Here is a 15000-nt window from a genome sequence, read left to right as displayed (position 1 = left end):
CCGTGGCCCCTACAACGAAATAGGTTAAGCCAGCAAAATTAATGGAAGATTTTTCTGAAAGAAAATGAATGCATTCATGTAAAATGTATTGCATATTTATCCTGAATTAGCTGTAGGCCTATTTATATGACAACAGAAGACGTTCTGTTCACCAGGGACCTCTTGAATTTCTTCTTTGGACCCCTTGGGATGGACCCCTGGTCTACAGGAACGTGCGTTTTTACCTTTAAAAAAATCATTATATTCTCTTGTACGCAGACACACACCACTAACTCAGCTTCGTGTACGCCAGTAACTTAGTCGTGACATTAAAAATCATGAATTTCTCTTATTCACACACACACGCCACTAATTCCCTCTCGTGTAAGCCAGTAGCTTGTGTCTTCCCTCCAAAAATCATTATATTCTCTCGTTCATACACACACACACACACACACACACACACACACACACACACACACACACACACACCGCTCCGGTGGCTCAATCGGTAGAGCGCTGCGTTGTGAGGCTTAACGGCCAAACAGGCGACGGTTCGAGCCCCGCTCAGGCCGGATTCTTTCGGAGTGGTTACTGTCCCCCCTTGAGCAAGGGGGATGGGGTGTGTGATGTGTGAAGTCCTGGCAGTACCCAGAGATTGACGATAATGAGCATTTTTTCTCGTCGGGAGGGTACCTGCTGGTGAAAGGGAGTCCAACTCGTGATCAGACCGTGGTGAATTACACACACACACACACACACACACACACACACACACACACACACATATACACACAAGCACATACATCGCTATCTCCCCCTCGTGTAAGCCAGCGTAAAGTAACCCACAGCAACTGGAATTCGGAGCGTTCAATGTCCGTTTTCTCTGAGTGTTCTGACGGCGAGCGCCCGATCCCTTTCTCATCCCAGACCCGAGTCACCACAAATTCCTGGCGTTCCACATGAACTTCGGCTACAAATTCACCCTCTGTTCCCTCTCCTCTCCTCTCCCTTCCTCCTTCTGCATCCTCTCCCTCGCTTCTTCCCTTCAACCATCCTTCCTTTACCCCTCCTTCCCCCTCCTTCCGTCTTCAATGCTATTATAGGCGTCCCAAGGATAAATTTGTCTACCATAACATTATTCCAATATTTCTTCCCCGGTTTCGTCGTTCTTATGATTTCTATATCGGGTCGCGTATCGGGAATCTGTGACCGGTGGGGTTTTCTGGAATGTACGGAAAAACGAGAAAACTGAACACGGACTAAAAGAAGAAAAGGAGGAAAAGAGGAAGGAATCGCAAGAAATAATATGTATCGTTTGGGGCTTAATGAAAACTGCAAGAAAAGAAGGAGAGTTAAAGAAAAGTAAGAGAGGGAAAAAGGCACGCAAATTAAAATATATCGAAGTACAAAAAAAACAAAAAAAAAAAAACAAGAGGAAAAGTGACATTGACGAACGAATCTAAAGTGACAATATATAAAAGAAAAAAAAAAACATAATTGCAGAGAAAAAGCAAAAAGAAAAATGACCCGAAGGCGTTAAAAGAAAATATGTACGATAATAAAATTAAATGAAAAAACAAGATTACGGAGATTATTGGATTAGAGAAATTCTTTGAAATGTAAATAAATAAATAAAATAAACATCAGAAGAGCATGATAAAAGAGGAAAAATAAAAACAACAACAAAAACTGTATATAAAACTAAAAATGGTGATAAACGAAAAAAATAAATGAATAACTTTAGCGCGACACGAAAGTCTGAAAAAGCAGAAGAAAAGGAGAACGTGAAGCGAAAAACGGCAAACATTAAAAGAAAATGGGAGGACAATATACGAAACTAAGGAGACGGAAGAAAATACGACGAAGAGAAATGAAAAAAAAGGCAAGAAAGCAGAGGAAAGGAGAAGAAATTCAAGACCTTGGAGCAGAAAGCAGAGAGAAGATTGAAATATAAAGGAGGAAAAGAAGGAAAAGGGAAGGTGATGGACATAACGGAAAGGTAAATATTTTGCTTACAAAGAAAGGAAAAGCAGGAATAGAAACAAAGAAAGCAACAGCAGGAATAAAAACAAGGAAAAGAAAAGCAGGAATAAAAACAAGGAAGAGAAAAGCAAGAATAAAAACAAGGAAAAGAAAAGCAGGAATAAAAACAAGGAAGAGAAAAGCAGGAATAAAAACAAGGAAGGGAAAAGCAGAGATAAAAACAAGGAAGGGAAAAGCAGAGATAAAAACAAGGAAGGGAAAAGCAGGAATAAAAACAAGGAAGGGAAAAGCGGGAATAAAAACAAGGAAGGGAAAAGCAGGAATAAAAACAAGGAAGGGAAAAGCAGGAATAAAAACAAGGAATTGAAAAGCAGAGATAAAAACAAGGAAAAGAAAAGCAGGAAAAAATACAAGGAAGAGAAAAGCAGGAAAAAATACAAGGAAGAGAAAAGCAGGAAAAAATACAAGGAAGGGAAAAGCAGGAAAAAATACAAGGAAGAGAAAAGCAGGAATAAAAACAAGGAAGAGAAAAGCAGGAATAAAAACAAGGAAGAGAAAAGCAGGAATAAAAACAAGGAAGAGAAAAGCAGGAATAAAAACAAGGAAGGGAAAAGCAGGAATAAAAACAAGGAAGGGAAAAGCAGGAATAAAAACAAGGAAAAGAAAAGCAGAGATAAAAACAAGGAAGGGAAAAGCAGGAATAAAAACAAGGAAAAGAAAAGCAGAGATAAAAACAAGGAAGGGAAAAGCAGGAATAAAAACAAGGAAAAGAAAAGCAGAGATAAAAACAAGGAAGGGCAAAGCAGGAATAAAAACAAGGACAAGAAAAGCAGAGATAAAAACAAGGAAGGGAAAAGCAGAGATAAAAACAAGGAAGGGAAAAGCAGGAATAAAAACAAGGAAAAGAAAAGCAGAGATAAAAACAAGGAAGGGAAAAGCAGAGATAAAAACAAGGAAGGGAAAAGCAGGAATAAAAACAAGGAAAAGAAAAGCAGAGATAAAAACAAGGAAGGGAAAAGCAGGAATAAAAACAAGGAAAAGAAAAGCAGAGATAAAAACAAGGAAGGGAAAAGCAGAGATAAAAACAAGGAAGGGAAAAGCAGGAATAAAAACAAGGAAGGGAAAAGCAGAGATAAAAACAAGGAAGGGAAAAGCAGAGATAAAAACAAGGAAGGGAAAAGCAGGAATAAAAACAAGGAAGGGAAAAGCAGAGATAAAAACAAGGAAGGGAAAAGCAGAGATAAAAACAAGGAAGGGAAAAGCAGGAATAAAAACAAGGAAGGGAAAAGCAGAGATAAAAACAAGGAAGGGAAAAGCAGGAATAAAAACAAGGAAGGGAAAAGCAGGAATAAAAACAAGGAAGGGAAAAGCAGAGATAAAAACAAGGAAGGGAAAAGCAGGAATAAAAACAAGGAAGGGAAAAGCAGGAATAAAAACAAGGAAGGGAAAAGCAGAAATAAAAACAAGGAAGGGAAAAGCAGAAATAAAAACAAGGAAGGGAAAAGCAGGAATAAAAACAAGGAAGGGAAAAGCAGGAATAAAAACAAGGAAGGGAAAAGCAGGAATAAAAACAAGGAAAAGAACAGCAGGAATAAAAACAAGTAAGGGAAAAGCAGGAATAAAAACAAGAAAGAGAAAAGCAGGAATAAAAACAAGGAAAGGAAAAGCAGGAATAAAAACAAGGAAAAGAAAACCAGGAATAAAAACAAGTAAGGGAAAAGCAGGAATAAAAACAAGGAAAAGAAAAGCAGGAATAAAAACAAGGAAAAGAAAAGCAGGAATAAAAACAAGGAAAAGAAAAGCAGGAAAAAATACAAGGAAGAGAAAAGCAGGAAAAAATACAAGGAAGGGAAATGAAGAAATAAACAAGGAAGGGAAAAGGAGAAATCAAAACACAAACACCCAGACCGCCTTGCGTGTTTTAAAGTTAGCTGCTATCCCATTTTGACTCTCCTGCTACAACAATCGCTTCTTAATAATTACAAACCTGGTCTCAAATTGCACCATAATTGCTTCAGTCATCAAACACCTTAGTCTGCCTCGTCAAAGCACTCCAGTCCAGCCGATGAAAAAAAAAAGTGAAAGACAGACAGACAGACAGACAGATACGCAAGGGCAAACAGACAGACGGCGGGCTTTTTTCTCATTTATTTTTGCCCTTGAACTGCTTCCTTAACTGTAAAAAAGACAGACATACAGACAGAAGACAGATACAGACAGACGTAGACATACATAGACTCTCTACTCCTCTCCACTCCTCTCTACTCTATTCAGGAGCAGTAAGTAGCGGGCTTTTTTTTCATTATTGTTTCCTTTTTTTTTACACCCTTGAACTGTTTCCTCTGCTGTAAAAAAAAAAAAAAGATACAAATAGGCATATAGATACAGACAAACAGGCAGACAAACACGAGTGAGAGAGCCATTAATTAAGTTTCGGCAAAATCCGCTAGGAGAGGCAGCAGTGTGCAAGCCTAATGAGGGAGGGGATATAGTGAGCGCGGTGACGGGCCCAGCGGAGTGTGTGGCAGTAAGTCGTGAGCACCGCGGGGCCCGGCGGGAGGAAGGGCTCTCTAAATCTTGGCTGCACGCTACCCACGCACCCGCCGCCTTTAACCGCGCTGTGTTCCTCTGTGGACTAGCCGGCTAACTTGTACACGTTAAGTATGTGCTTTACGCTGCTTTTACGTGATTTGGATTCTTCCGTTAGTGAAATTGGTCTTGGTTCTATTCTCAAGGCCGGTATTAAACTATTTTCTTAATGTAACGAAGGTGTTAGCACCCTCTGTGATGGCGAAGTTTGTTATACACGGTGCTGGAAATGCGCTGCAGCCGAGTTTACAGCGCAATACCTTAGGGCAGTTAGGCAACACTTTAGCGTCGAGTTAGGAGGTGACATGTAAAGAGTGTAGAGCCATTTTCATAATAGGGTTTAATACGAATGGCGTCCTTGATCCCTGTTTTTTTTTTTTTTTAAAGAATAACAAAATGGATCAAACGCATTTATATTTATGATAATTTAGTGAATGTAGTAATTTTGATATAAGTAGTATGTGCGGAGCCGCATGAGCTTTATTGAAGGACGTTGGGTACCTTTTCCTATTACAATTTTGCTGATATGAACAAACAAAAATCTAATATATAATAGGTAGGCGGTGGCTGAATGGTAGCGTGCTGGGCCCACATTCACCGCGTGATGGACGACGCGGGTTCGAATCCCCACGCTACCACCTTGGATTTTTCAGTCACCGCCGAGTGGCTTAAAACTACCCACATGCTGTCTTGAAGACCACCCATCAACACGGACTCTAGAGGAAACCGTCCAAGTGAATCAAGAACGAGTTCCGGGGGGCAGCATGAGCCAAGAGAAGATGGCGCCACTTTAAACACTTGCCTGCGCCATGACGGGCTGGGGCCGACTACCATCCAGGCCCCTCAAGAAAGCCTACCGGCGGTATAGGCGTACATGTAAAAAAAAAAAAAAAGCAAGACTAGATCCCCTATGATGGTATTCTTCTCAGGGATTTCTCCACGTTCTCTGATTTTGTTAGCTCGTGTTCTCCAAGTTTTCTCAGACTGTTATAGATGTATAGCTTTATTTTACGTTTTACTACATTTTTTTATTAGTTTACGCTGTTAATTTTGTTAGATCGTTATAGTTGTTCTTTTTAATTTAGCCGTTTTGCCCAAAATTTGCACGAACAGTTGAGGACTCGTAACGTAGATATGTATCATATGTTTGCCAATCACTAAGCATCCCTCCAATCAATGATTATAAAACAAAAACAAAACTATTCTTCAAAATTGAGGAGAGGAATGAATATTGGTTTCACTAAAAAGTATCAGACATACTTAAGTTGTATTTATTTTTTATACCTCAGCTCAGTTATATTTGAAATTAGTTAAATTATCCCGACGTGAGAATTATTCAGAAACGTGCGTACGAATTGGTGAACATTCTTGGGAGTACTAAATGAAAGTGTGCGTACGAATTGGTGAACATGCTTAGGAGTACCAATCTGAAGGGTGCGTACGAATTGGTGAACTTGCTTGGGAGTACTAAATGAAAGTGTGCGTACGAATTGGTGAACATGCTTAGGAGTACCAATCTGAAGGGTGCGTACGAATTGGTGAACTTGCTTGGGAGTACTAAATGAAAGTGTGCGTACGAATTGGTGAACATCCTTAGGAGTACCAATCTGAAGGGTGCGTACGAATTGGTCAAAACACCGCGATCAAGACAACCAGGTCACCAGAGAGGCGCCGCGTGATCAGTAAGGTGCCCGGCCCGTCCCAGCCTCGGCGGGGAAAGACGAGAGGTGGCGCTGATGATAACTTCTGGTGATCGGCGTCATCAGTGTAAAGAAAACGGAATGAGAACTGAACGCTGTGAATGACGCGAGGAGAGTGTGGCGGGGGCGGGGGCTTGGGGGGGAGGGGGATGGGTGGGCGGGACCCGAATTTATTTAGACGCAGCTTCTTTTCTTTCTTTCTCTTGACTTCTAATTTTCTTTTCGTTTTTTTTTTTAGTTTTCTTTCCTTCCCTTCAGTCATCTATTCATCCATTAATATTCTCTTTCGTCTCCTATTATTACCTTATTATTTACTCTATTCTCTTACCCTTAACTTCTATTTTTCTTTTTCTTTTTGTTTCTATCCATTTAGTTATGCACTCTGCCATTCATTCCCTCTTTCTTCTCTGTTCTTTCTTCATTTTCCTTCCGTTTCTTTTTTCTGTCTTTGTCTTTCTACTTCCGTTCATCAATTCCTTCTGATTTCTTTAATTCTTTTCATCCCTATTTCTTTCAGTCATTCATTCATTTCATTCTTCAATCATTCAATCGCTTTAACTGTCTTCCTTTATTGTTTTCGTGCTTGCTTGTTTCCTCCTTTTGTTTTTGTTTAATTGTTTGTTTCATTCTTGTTTTCGTAATTAATTCATCCACTGAGTAATATTTGCTTTCCTATTGTTTCTTATATCTTGTTTGAAACTTACAAGATATACGTGATATGAACTTTAGGTAATACTTTGGACGTTTTTCCTTATGTCTTTGTTTGTGAAGCTCATAAGTGAACGTAAATGAGCCGAAAATGCAGCAAACATATGAAAACGAGTGAAGAAATAGAAAGAAACTAGATCGCCAACACAGTAATATCACGAAATGTTGGTAAGTTATGTAATTTTAACCATATTCTCTCTCTCTCTCTCTCTCTCTCTCTCTCTCTCTCTCTCTCTCTCTCTCTCTCTCTCTCTCCACCACCCGCGGCAGTATCGGTAAGTCATAAGGCGCCATTAGTCATCATTAGTAGTATTCGATAATCTGCGGCACTTCAAGAGTCTTTTGCCGTCGTTTCTTCTCCTCTCCGTCTTCATTAGCCGGCGCCAGTTCACCCCCGGCTGCCCTGATGTCTTCTCTCCTCATACTTGCTTCATAGTTATCGTTTTCTTTTTGAGTGATTGGTTAATATTAATAAATTTAAATCACGAGAACAATAAAGGAAGACAGTTAGAGAGATTGAATGTTTGGAGAATGAAATGAATGAATGACTGTGAAAGAAATGGGGATGAAAAGAATTAAAGAAGAGAAATCAGAAGGAATTGATGAATGAAAGAAAAAAAAAAGACGACATAAAAGAGAAATGGAAAGAAAACGAAGAAAGAAAGAATGAATGGCAGAGTAAATAACTAAATGGAAAGAAACAAAAAGAAAAAGAAAAACAGAAGTTAAGAGTAAGAGAATGGAGGAAGTAATATTAGGTGAAGAAAGAGAGTATTAGTCACAGTTTATTATTCGTATGCTTTCTCATTTTAAACCATATTTTACAGCATGAGAACATTAGGAGTCTGCAAGAGTCAACTAGCCAGGTAACAACTCCATTACTCGATTATAGAAGTGATTAATGGAGCTCTTTCCTTACAAATCAAGAATGTTTGTATTAAGATGTTTTTCCTTTTCTTTTCAGGTATGTGTCATTGCCCTTATTGTGTTCGGTCAAGTAAGTTGGTGTTCTTTGTTTTGATATTTTAGGCACTATTGTCCTTGTCTTGTTTTAAGTTGGTGTTCTTTGTTTTGATATTTTAGGCACTATTGTCCTTGTCTTGTTGTAAGTTGGTGTTCTTTGTTTTGATATTTTAGGCACTATTGTCCTTGTCTTGTTGTAAGTTGGTGTTCTTTGTTTTGATATTGTTGGTACTATTGTCCTTGCCTTGTTTAAATCATGCTCGTAAACCTAGGGCAGAGAATAACATTGGCTATACTAAAGTTGTTCTTGCGCAACGTAATAAATCGCAGGCTGTTTCTTCCCCCAAATAACTACAAAGAACCCATCAAACCCAACGACGCATGACGTGAAATAATTTACCGCCCCAGATATTGCTCGGCGGCGGAGTGGTGTCCAGCCTCGGCCCTGACAGCGTGGGTGAGATGCGGGCTACTCTTCGGCGGGCGGGAAGCGATTAATCACGCGGTCAATACTTGGATAGGGGCGTAGCGGACCAAGCGGGCAGCGAGGGAGACGAGCTCGAAGGGATAAGGAATTGAAATTGTTACGGTCCGTTTGGGTTAGACTTCTTGCTATATATAAAACCAAGTGGACAGCAAGGGATATGTGTTCAAGAGGATAAGGCATTGAAAGTACTACGGTTCGTGTGGGTTAGACTTTTGTATGGTATGGTACCGGAAAGTATTTGCTTGATATAAAGTAGCACGAAACCAATAAAGGAAGAAAGTTAAAGAGATTGAACGATTAAAGAATGAAATGAATGAGTGACTGAAAGAAATAGGGATGAAAAGAATTAAAAAAGAGAAATCAGAAGGAATTGATGAATGAAAGAAAAAAAAGATCTTGAGAGAAAAGAGAAACGGAAAGAAAACGAAGAAAGAAATAACAGAGTAGAAAGAAAGAATGAATGGCAGAGTGAATAACTAAATGGAAAGAGACAAAAAGAAAAAGAAAAATAGAAGTTAAGAGTTAGAGAATGGAGGAAGTAATAATAGGAGAAGAAAGAGAGTATTGATGGATGAATAGATGACTGAATGGAAGGAAAGAAAACACAGAAGAGATGGTGAGAGTGAGAGAACAGAAGGTGAAAGAAAAGATAGACTAGAAGAATGAGGTTAAATGTTTGCATGTCTATATTTCTCTGTTTTTCATTATATTGAAGGAAAGAAAACACAGAAAAGATGGTGAAAGTGAAAGTAAACACAGAAGAGATGGTGAAAGTGAAAGAAAACACAGAAGAGATGGTGAAAGTGAAAGAAAACACAGAAGAGATGATGAAAGTGAAAGAAAACACAGAAGAGATGATGAAAGTGAAAGAAAACACAGAAGAGATGGTGAAAGTGAAAGAAAACACAGAAAAGATGGTGAAAGTGAAAGAAAACACAGAAGAGATGGTGAAAGTGAAAGAAAACACAGAAGAGATGGTGAAAGTGAAAGAAAACACAGAAGAGATGGTGAAAGTGAAAGAAAACACAGAAGAGATGGTGACAGTGAAAGAAAACACAGAAGAGATGGTGAAAGTGAAAGAAAACACAGAAAAGATGATGAAAGTGAGAGGACAGAAGGAAATAGTGAACGTGAAAGAAAAGATAGACTAGAAGAATGAGGTTAAATGTTTGCATGTCTATATTTATCTGTTTTTCATTATATTGATTTTGCTTCAGTTTCTTTTTTTTTATTTGCTTTTTGTGTCGTGCATTGCCCCGAAAGGAGGGTCTTAAATAATCAATCAATCAGTCAGTCACTCAAGTATTCTTCGTAAAGTCTGCAAGCTTTTTGGCTCCTATGATTAGTTTCCCGTCCAGAGTCTTCATTCTTCTTCCCGAATATTTATCTTGGAGGAGGAGGAGGAGGCGTCACGGAGCGTCCTCACCGCCTGTAGCGAGGGCCGGGCCGCGGGGAGCAGGATAAACGCGGCGGGCATGCAGACAGTTTATCGTCGCTGCTGCCGTACGTCAGGCCGCCGGCGAGGGAGTCAACAAGCGGTTTAGGGGATAACATTCGGCTTTTCCTCGATAAATAACAACATATTCCCCTCGTGTTGTTACCTCCCATGGTGATAAACTTGCATAACGAATGTAGGTCTCGCAAGAAATAGGAATAATGTTGTCATCGATAAATGTGTTTCTGTCACCTTTGTTTAGTATCGGTAACAAGAAACTGGTGTATATCATGAGTATAATAAGTAGCTGGTGTGGATATTGCCATTTTCTTCAGTAAAGGTAACATTTAGCGTTCCCTTATCATCCATTACCTTGATAGTTACACCTTTTGATAATATATAAGGTGGGTGCCTATATATAATGCCGGTATTATGATCTTTAACAGTCAAAAGGAAAACGTTGGGATACAGAGAACAATTCAGAAATTTCATCCACTCAGTGTCCCTTTCTTCCCTCACCTCGTCACTACCATTTCTCGGCCTCTTCCCTGTACTGTATTTTAACAGGTAAAGAGAAAACTATGAGTCAAAAGACACTCTCGATATTTTCTCCCTCCTCACACTGTTCCTTCCTTGTCTCAGTCCGTCTCTTATTTTTCCCTTCCACCTCGCTCTTCCCTTCCTTTCCTCCTCCGTCTCGCCCCTACAGTTTCCTTTCCCTCCGCCCGAGTTTGTCAGCCGTGAGTGCAAGATTAACTTGTTTCCTCCTGCCTTTCCCTCCTCTTTCAAGTAATTCTGTGTGTCTCTTAGGTCGTCTGCCCAGGCCCCTGCTGTTCCTTACATTACTTCTGGTTCATTCATGCTTGCTAGGAAAAAAATATATAAAAACGAACCTTTTATCTTATATTATGTAGAGTATAAATGCATTATTATTTTTTATCATAAATATTATTATTCTAATGGAGATAAACGAGCTTTAATATATACTTCCTCTTTAAGGACTACGTCGTAAATAAGTGGAACTGCTGTAAAGGGAAAGCTGTTTCAGTGTTTGCCAGTGAAAACTGAAAGCATTAAGACACTGATGATGTGATACCCCTTTGTGAATACTATTTATATCTTTAACTTTTTCTTAATTAAACCGAGCACCGTTTAGGCGTTTGGCGCTCGGAGGAAGCCAGACAGCGCTCGCACCCACTGCAAGATTTCATTCACGCCCGCCATTACTTGTCTCCCCTTCGCCCCTCAATTCCTGCAGTACAAACACGGCGTCACCTTGACATACACCTGCCCTCATTAGCGCGCCTCTGCATCTCCGGTTCCCGCGTTTCTCAGGTGACAGGCAATTACTGCGTGACCACCTCAATAAGCCTTGCAAGGACGTCGGCGAGCACTCTTGTAGTTGGTTTAGTCCATTGACCAAATAGAAAGTATAACACAAAAATAATTTATCCAGCGTCCAAACAAATTGACGGGAAGGTGCCGACCGGTGATCACGAGTCCTGCACGTGAACAGCCGTGATGAAGTTACGCACACATCAAAGACAATAAGGTAATAAGTAGATAGGTTTGTTATTATTGTTATTGTCGCTCATCAGTTGTTAGGGTTAATTATATACGAACGTGTTACCATTGCAGATACCAGTGCACTGTAGTTAAGACTGTTTTTTCTTCTTCTTCAAAGTTATATTAGATTTTTACGCTAAGAAAGCATGACTGAAAGAGTTCCCGGTAACTAAGGGAGATAAGAAGGTAAGCTGACGGGATTTGTCTGAAAGTGGCAGGTAAGGGGCTCAGGTGGCGGGAACGAGGCAGCAGCCTTGGCTGCCGTCGCTTTGGGAAGCTTGTGGTGGTGGCGCTGGATGACTAACTTTTTCCCACATCTTTATGATATTATGCTTGCGAAAAAGAGAGACGAGGCAGCCAGCAATCCCTTTCGCCTCTCGCTCATCAGCCGCACTTCCATTATAAATTCTTGCCCTGCTCATAATCTCTTTTTATCCTATCATGCTTAAACTATATTTTTCCAGAAGGTACTGCTGCTCCACAACTCAGAAAGTCGCCATTGCATTAAAAACAAGCATGAAATAAACAGTCACGCAATAAAATATGTCTGGTGTGATGGGAGTAGTTTAAACAAAGTAAATGATAACCTTAGCTATAGTCTTAGAGCTTCCGATTCTGAAAAAAAGTATTTCTCTAATCAAAGGCGTTCTATAAGCAACCATGTAATTCGTGATGTATTTGGCTCGTGAAAAGAATAAAGAAAGGTAAACAATAACCACAAGCCTCGTAGAAGGGACACAAACACAATAACACGCGTGAACTAATGACAACTCGAGGCTCTTAAGAACTCTCACGTGGGCAGCGGAACCGATTAATCGTTGATCCCTCAAAGAAGTAATTTCATTCCCGCAGAGGAGGTTAGGGAGACACAATAAAGCTGGAAGGTGCGAGTCTCCCGTTCTCATTACCGCAGGAGACCGCCGACCTCTGTAATTCTGGAACCGAAGATAGAAAAAGGTGGAGGGATAGGACGGTGGCAGCGCTGATGAGGCAAGGAAGTGACAAGGGGAAGGGAAGGAGAAAACGAGGCGGGCGATGGATTAGTACGGAGAAAGTCGTTTTGTGGGAGAACTAGTCTGAGGAATTTGATTAGAAAGTTTCGTGGAAGAGAGGAAAGTACCGGCTTGCCCTTTTTGAGAGGAGATGACGCAAGAGAGAGAGAGAAAAAAAAAAAACATGCGGTATAAGTGAAACAAAACAAAAAGGGTAGAAAATGAATGAGGGAAAGTTTTGTGGAAGAAGCAATTAATTTAAAGAAAGTGATTAAAAAGTTACATGGAAAGAGTAGAACCACTGGACTGCAATTTTGTCGTTAGATATTTAATGAAAACTCTGATAAGGTGAGGGAAAAAATATTGTGAATGAAGGAAAAGAGACATGATAGTTACTTTGCTTGATATGATTTTAGTTTATTCCTACACGGATATAAATAGTCATGGGCTGGCCGTGTTGTCAGGATGTGCTACTTGATGAAAACTAGGGAGATATGAAAGACGGATCTCGATATGTCTTAGTTTCTTCTTACCCGGAAAGAAGAAACGCTATTGATTCGTTTATGTGAGAAGGAAGTACTTGATGGAAACTTAAAGGTAAAACAGATGTATCATAGATTGCAAAGGAGAGAGGTAAAAACCGTTAAAAGGAATCGTTCATTGATATCTACAAAAATTGAAGAAAGGAAATATAAGATACTGTTGTTGGGAAGTGTGGGTGAGAGGCACCGTTGTTTTATATGTTTTTTATATATATGTTTTATATTGTTTTCTAATCCTACCTTCTGTTATCATGTTCAAATACTTAGTGAAATCAAAAATACCTTAGTGATCAGAGAAAGTGCACGGTAAGAAAGGTTTCCTTATAAGATCATATTTGTCCTCAATATACACTAACGTATCGTGCCTAGACCTTTTGTTTTCGTTTTCAGGTGCTCTAAGAAAACTACTACGAGTTAAAAAAAATTGGAAAGTGATTAGGCATCTCGTTTCTCGATGTTATTTTTTTTCCTTTATTTTTTTCTTGATTGTATAGATGAAGGAATGGTGAAGGATAAAGGTAAAGTTAAGAGCATACGCTGTGCTTGCGCGTGGCAGCGGTGCTATAGTGTGTCCTGGCCGGTGGCCCTTTGAGCGTGTAGTGGAGAGAACCCCAACCACCGCCAGTGTAAAATCCGGGCTTCCACACTTTGCTTTCCCCAAGTTTCCCCAGGTACCCATTTATCGGTCATCCCGTAAGGAAGGATGAACAGCTGGGTTGGCTGCACGCTGACTGCCCAGGCCAGGTTTTGATCCTAGGCCGACACATTCATAGTTAGAGACGGTAACTAGTGTAACGCGGAGGAGTTTGAAGCCCTGAACTATAAATATTCTAAGAAAATTATCCACAGCACGCTGCGTATAAAAGAAAAAGCAGCAGAATCCCAGACAAAAGATAAAAAAAAAGGATGTTCCAACTCAGCTTCCGAGGTGTTCAATATTTTCCTGTTGGAGGAGTCTGAGTCGTCTTTAGACGTCCTGTGCTCACGCTTGGTATAATAATGACATAATAATAGTTATAATGATAATAATGATGATGATGATGATGATGATGATGATGATGATCATGATTATGATTATGATTATTATTATTATTATTATTATTATTATTATTATTATTATTATTATTATTATTATTATTATTATTATTATTATTATTATTATTATTATTATTATTATTATTATTATTATTATTATTATTATTATTATTATTATTATTATTATTATAACATAATATATCGTAAAACTAAGAAAATATAGCATCTGAGACTACAACAAGCAGGGTAGGCAGTGGCTGAGTGGTTAGCGTGCGGGCCTCGCATTCACCGCGTGATGAACGACGCGGGTTCGAATCCGCCACTACCACCCGGATATTTTCAGTCACCGCCGAGCGGCTTAATTAAGACTACCCACATGCTGTCCTGAAGACCACCCATGAGCCAAGAAAAGATGGCACCACAATAAAACACTTGCCTGCGCCATGACTGGCTGGGGCCGCCTACTATCCAGGCCCCTCAAGAAAGCCTGCCGGCGCTCTAGGCTGGCACGTAAAAAAAAAAAAGCCTTTCTGAATGCATAAGCTGGGAAAAGTAAGGCCCTTTCACAAGGGGCCCTTACCTTACATCATATTTGACCTTATATTTTTCTTACTTACATATATTTTTTTAGATCTATGAATCTGGCGTACAATTATTGAAGTTAGCAGCGCTTCTCAGCAGCGCTGCAGCAGCGCTACTCATGTGCGTCGGTGATGTTGCTAACGCCCGACTCAATTTTAGCAGCGCTACTGAGAAGAGCTGCTAAAATTGAGTCGGGCGTTAGCAACACTTCAGTCGCGCTACGCACGCGCTGCTAAAATAAGTGGCGCTGCTGCAGCTGCGTGTGGAAGCTCCCATTGAATGCCATGTATTGTGACGAGCAGCGCTACTTTTTGTGGTCGCCACCGGCAGCGAAGGCAACCACTTAAAACCGTCTGCAGCGCTACTTTTTGTGGTCGCCACCGTCAGCGAAGGCAACCACTTAAAACCGTCTGCAGCGCTACTTTTTGTGGTCGCC

The 15000-nt window shown here is 40.0% G+C and overlaps 1 protein-coding gene and 1 long non-coding RNA gene across 3 annotated transcripts in view; one reads left to right on the top strand and one right to left on the bottom strand.

Annotated features, from left to right (window-relative positions):
* LOC127001929 (uncharacterized) overlaps positions 1 to 10198 on the top strand; it is a 199392-nt gene extending 189194 nt beyond the window's left edge. The window contains exons 5-6 of one of the 2 annotated variants that reach the window (XR_007755563.1): positions 7927 to 7959; positions 8334 to 10198. This is a non-coding gene — a long non-coding RNA (uncharacterized LOC127001929). The remainder of the gene's footprint in view (positions 1 to 7926; positions 7960 to 8333) is intronic. The other variant, XR_007755562.1, reaches the window with a different exon arrangement.
* LOC127001928 (putative neural-cadherin 2) overlaps positions 1 to 15000 on the bottom strand; it is a 118269-nt gene that overhangs the window by 93601 nt on the left and 9668 nt on the right. The gene's annotated exons all lie outside the window — the stretch shown is intronic.

The sequence above is a fragment of the Eriocheir sinensis genome, chromosome 22, assembly GCF_024679095.1.
Source record: "Eriocheir sinensis breed Jianghai 21 chromosome 22, ASM2467909v1, whole genome shotgun sequence".
NCBI classification, from domain to species: Eukaryota; Metazoa; Arthropoda; class Malacostraca; order Decapoda; family Varunidae; genus Eriocheir; species Eriocheir sinensis.
This window is presented reverse-complemented; position numbering and strand designations above follow the sequence as displayed.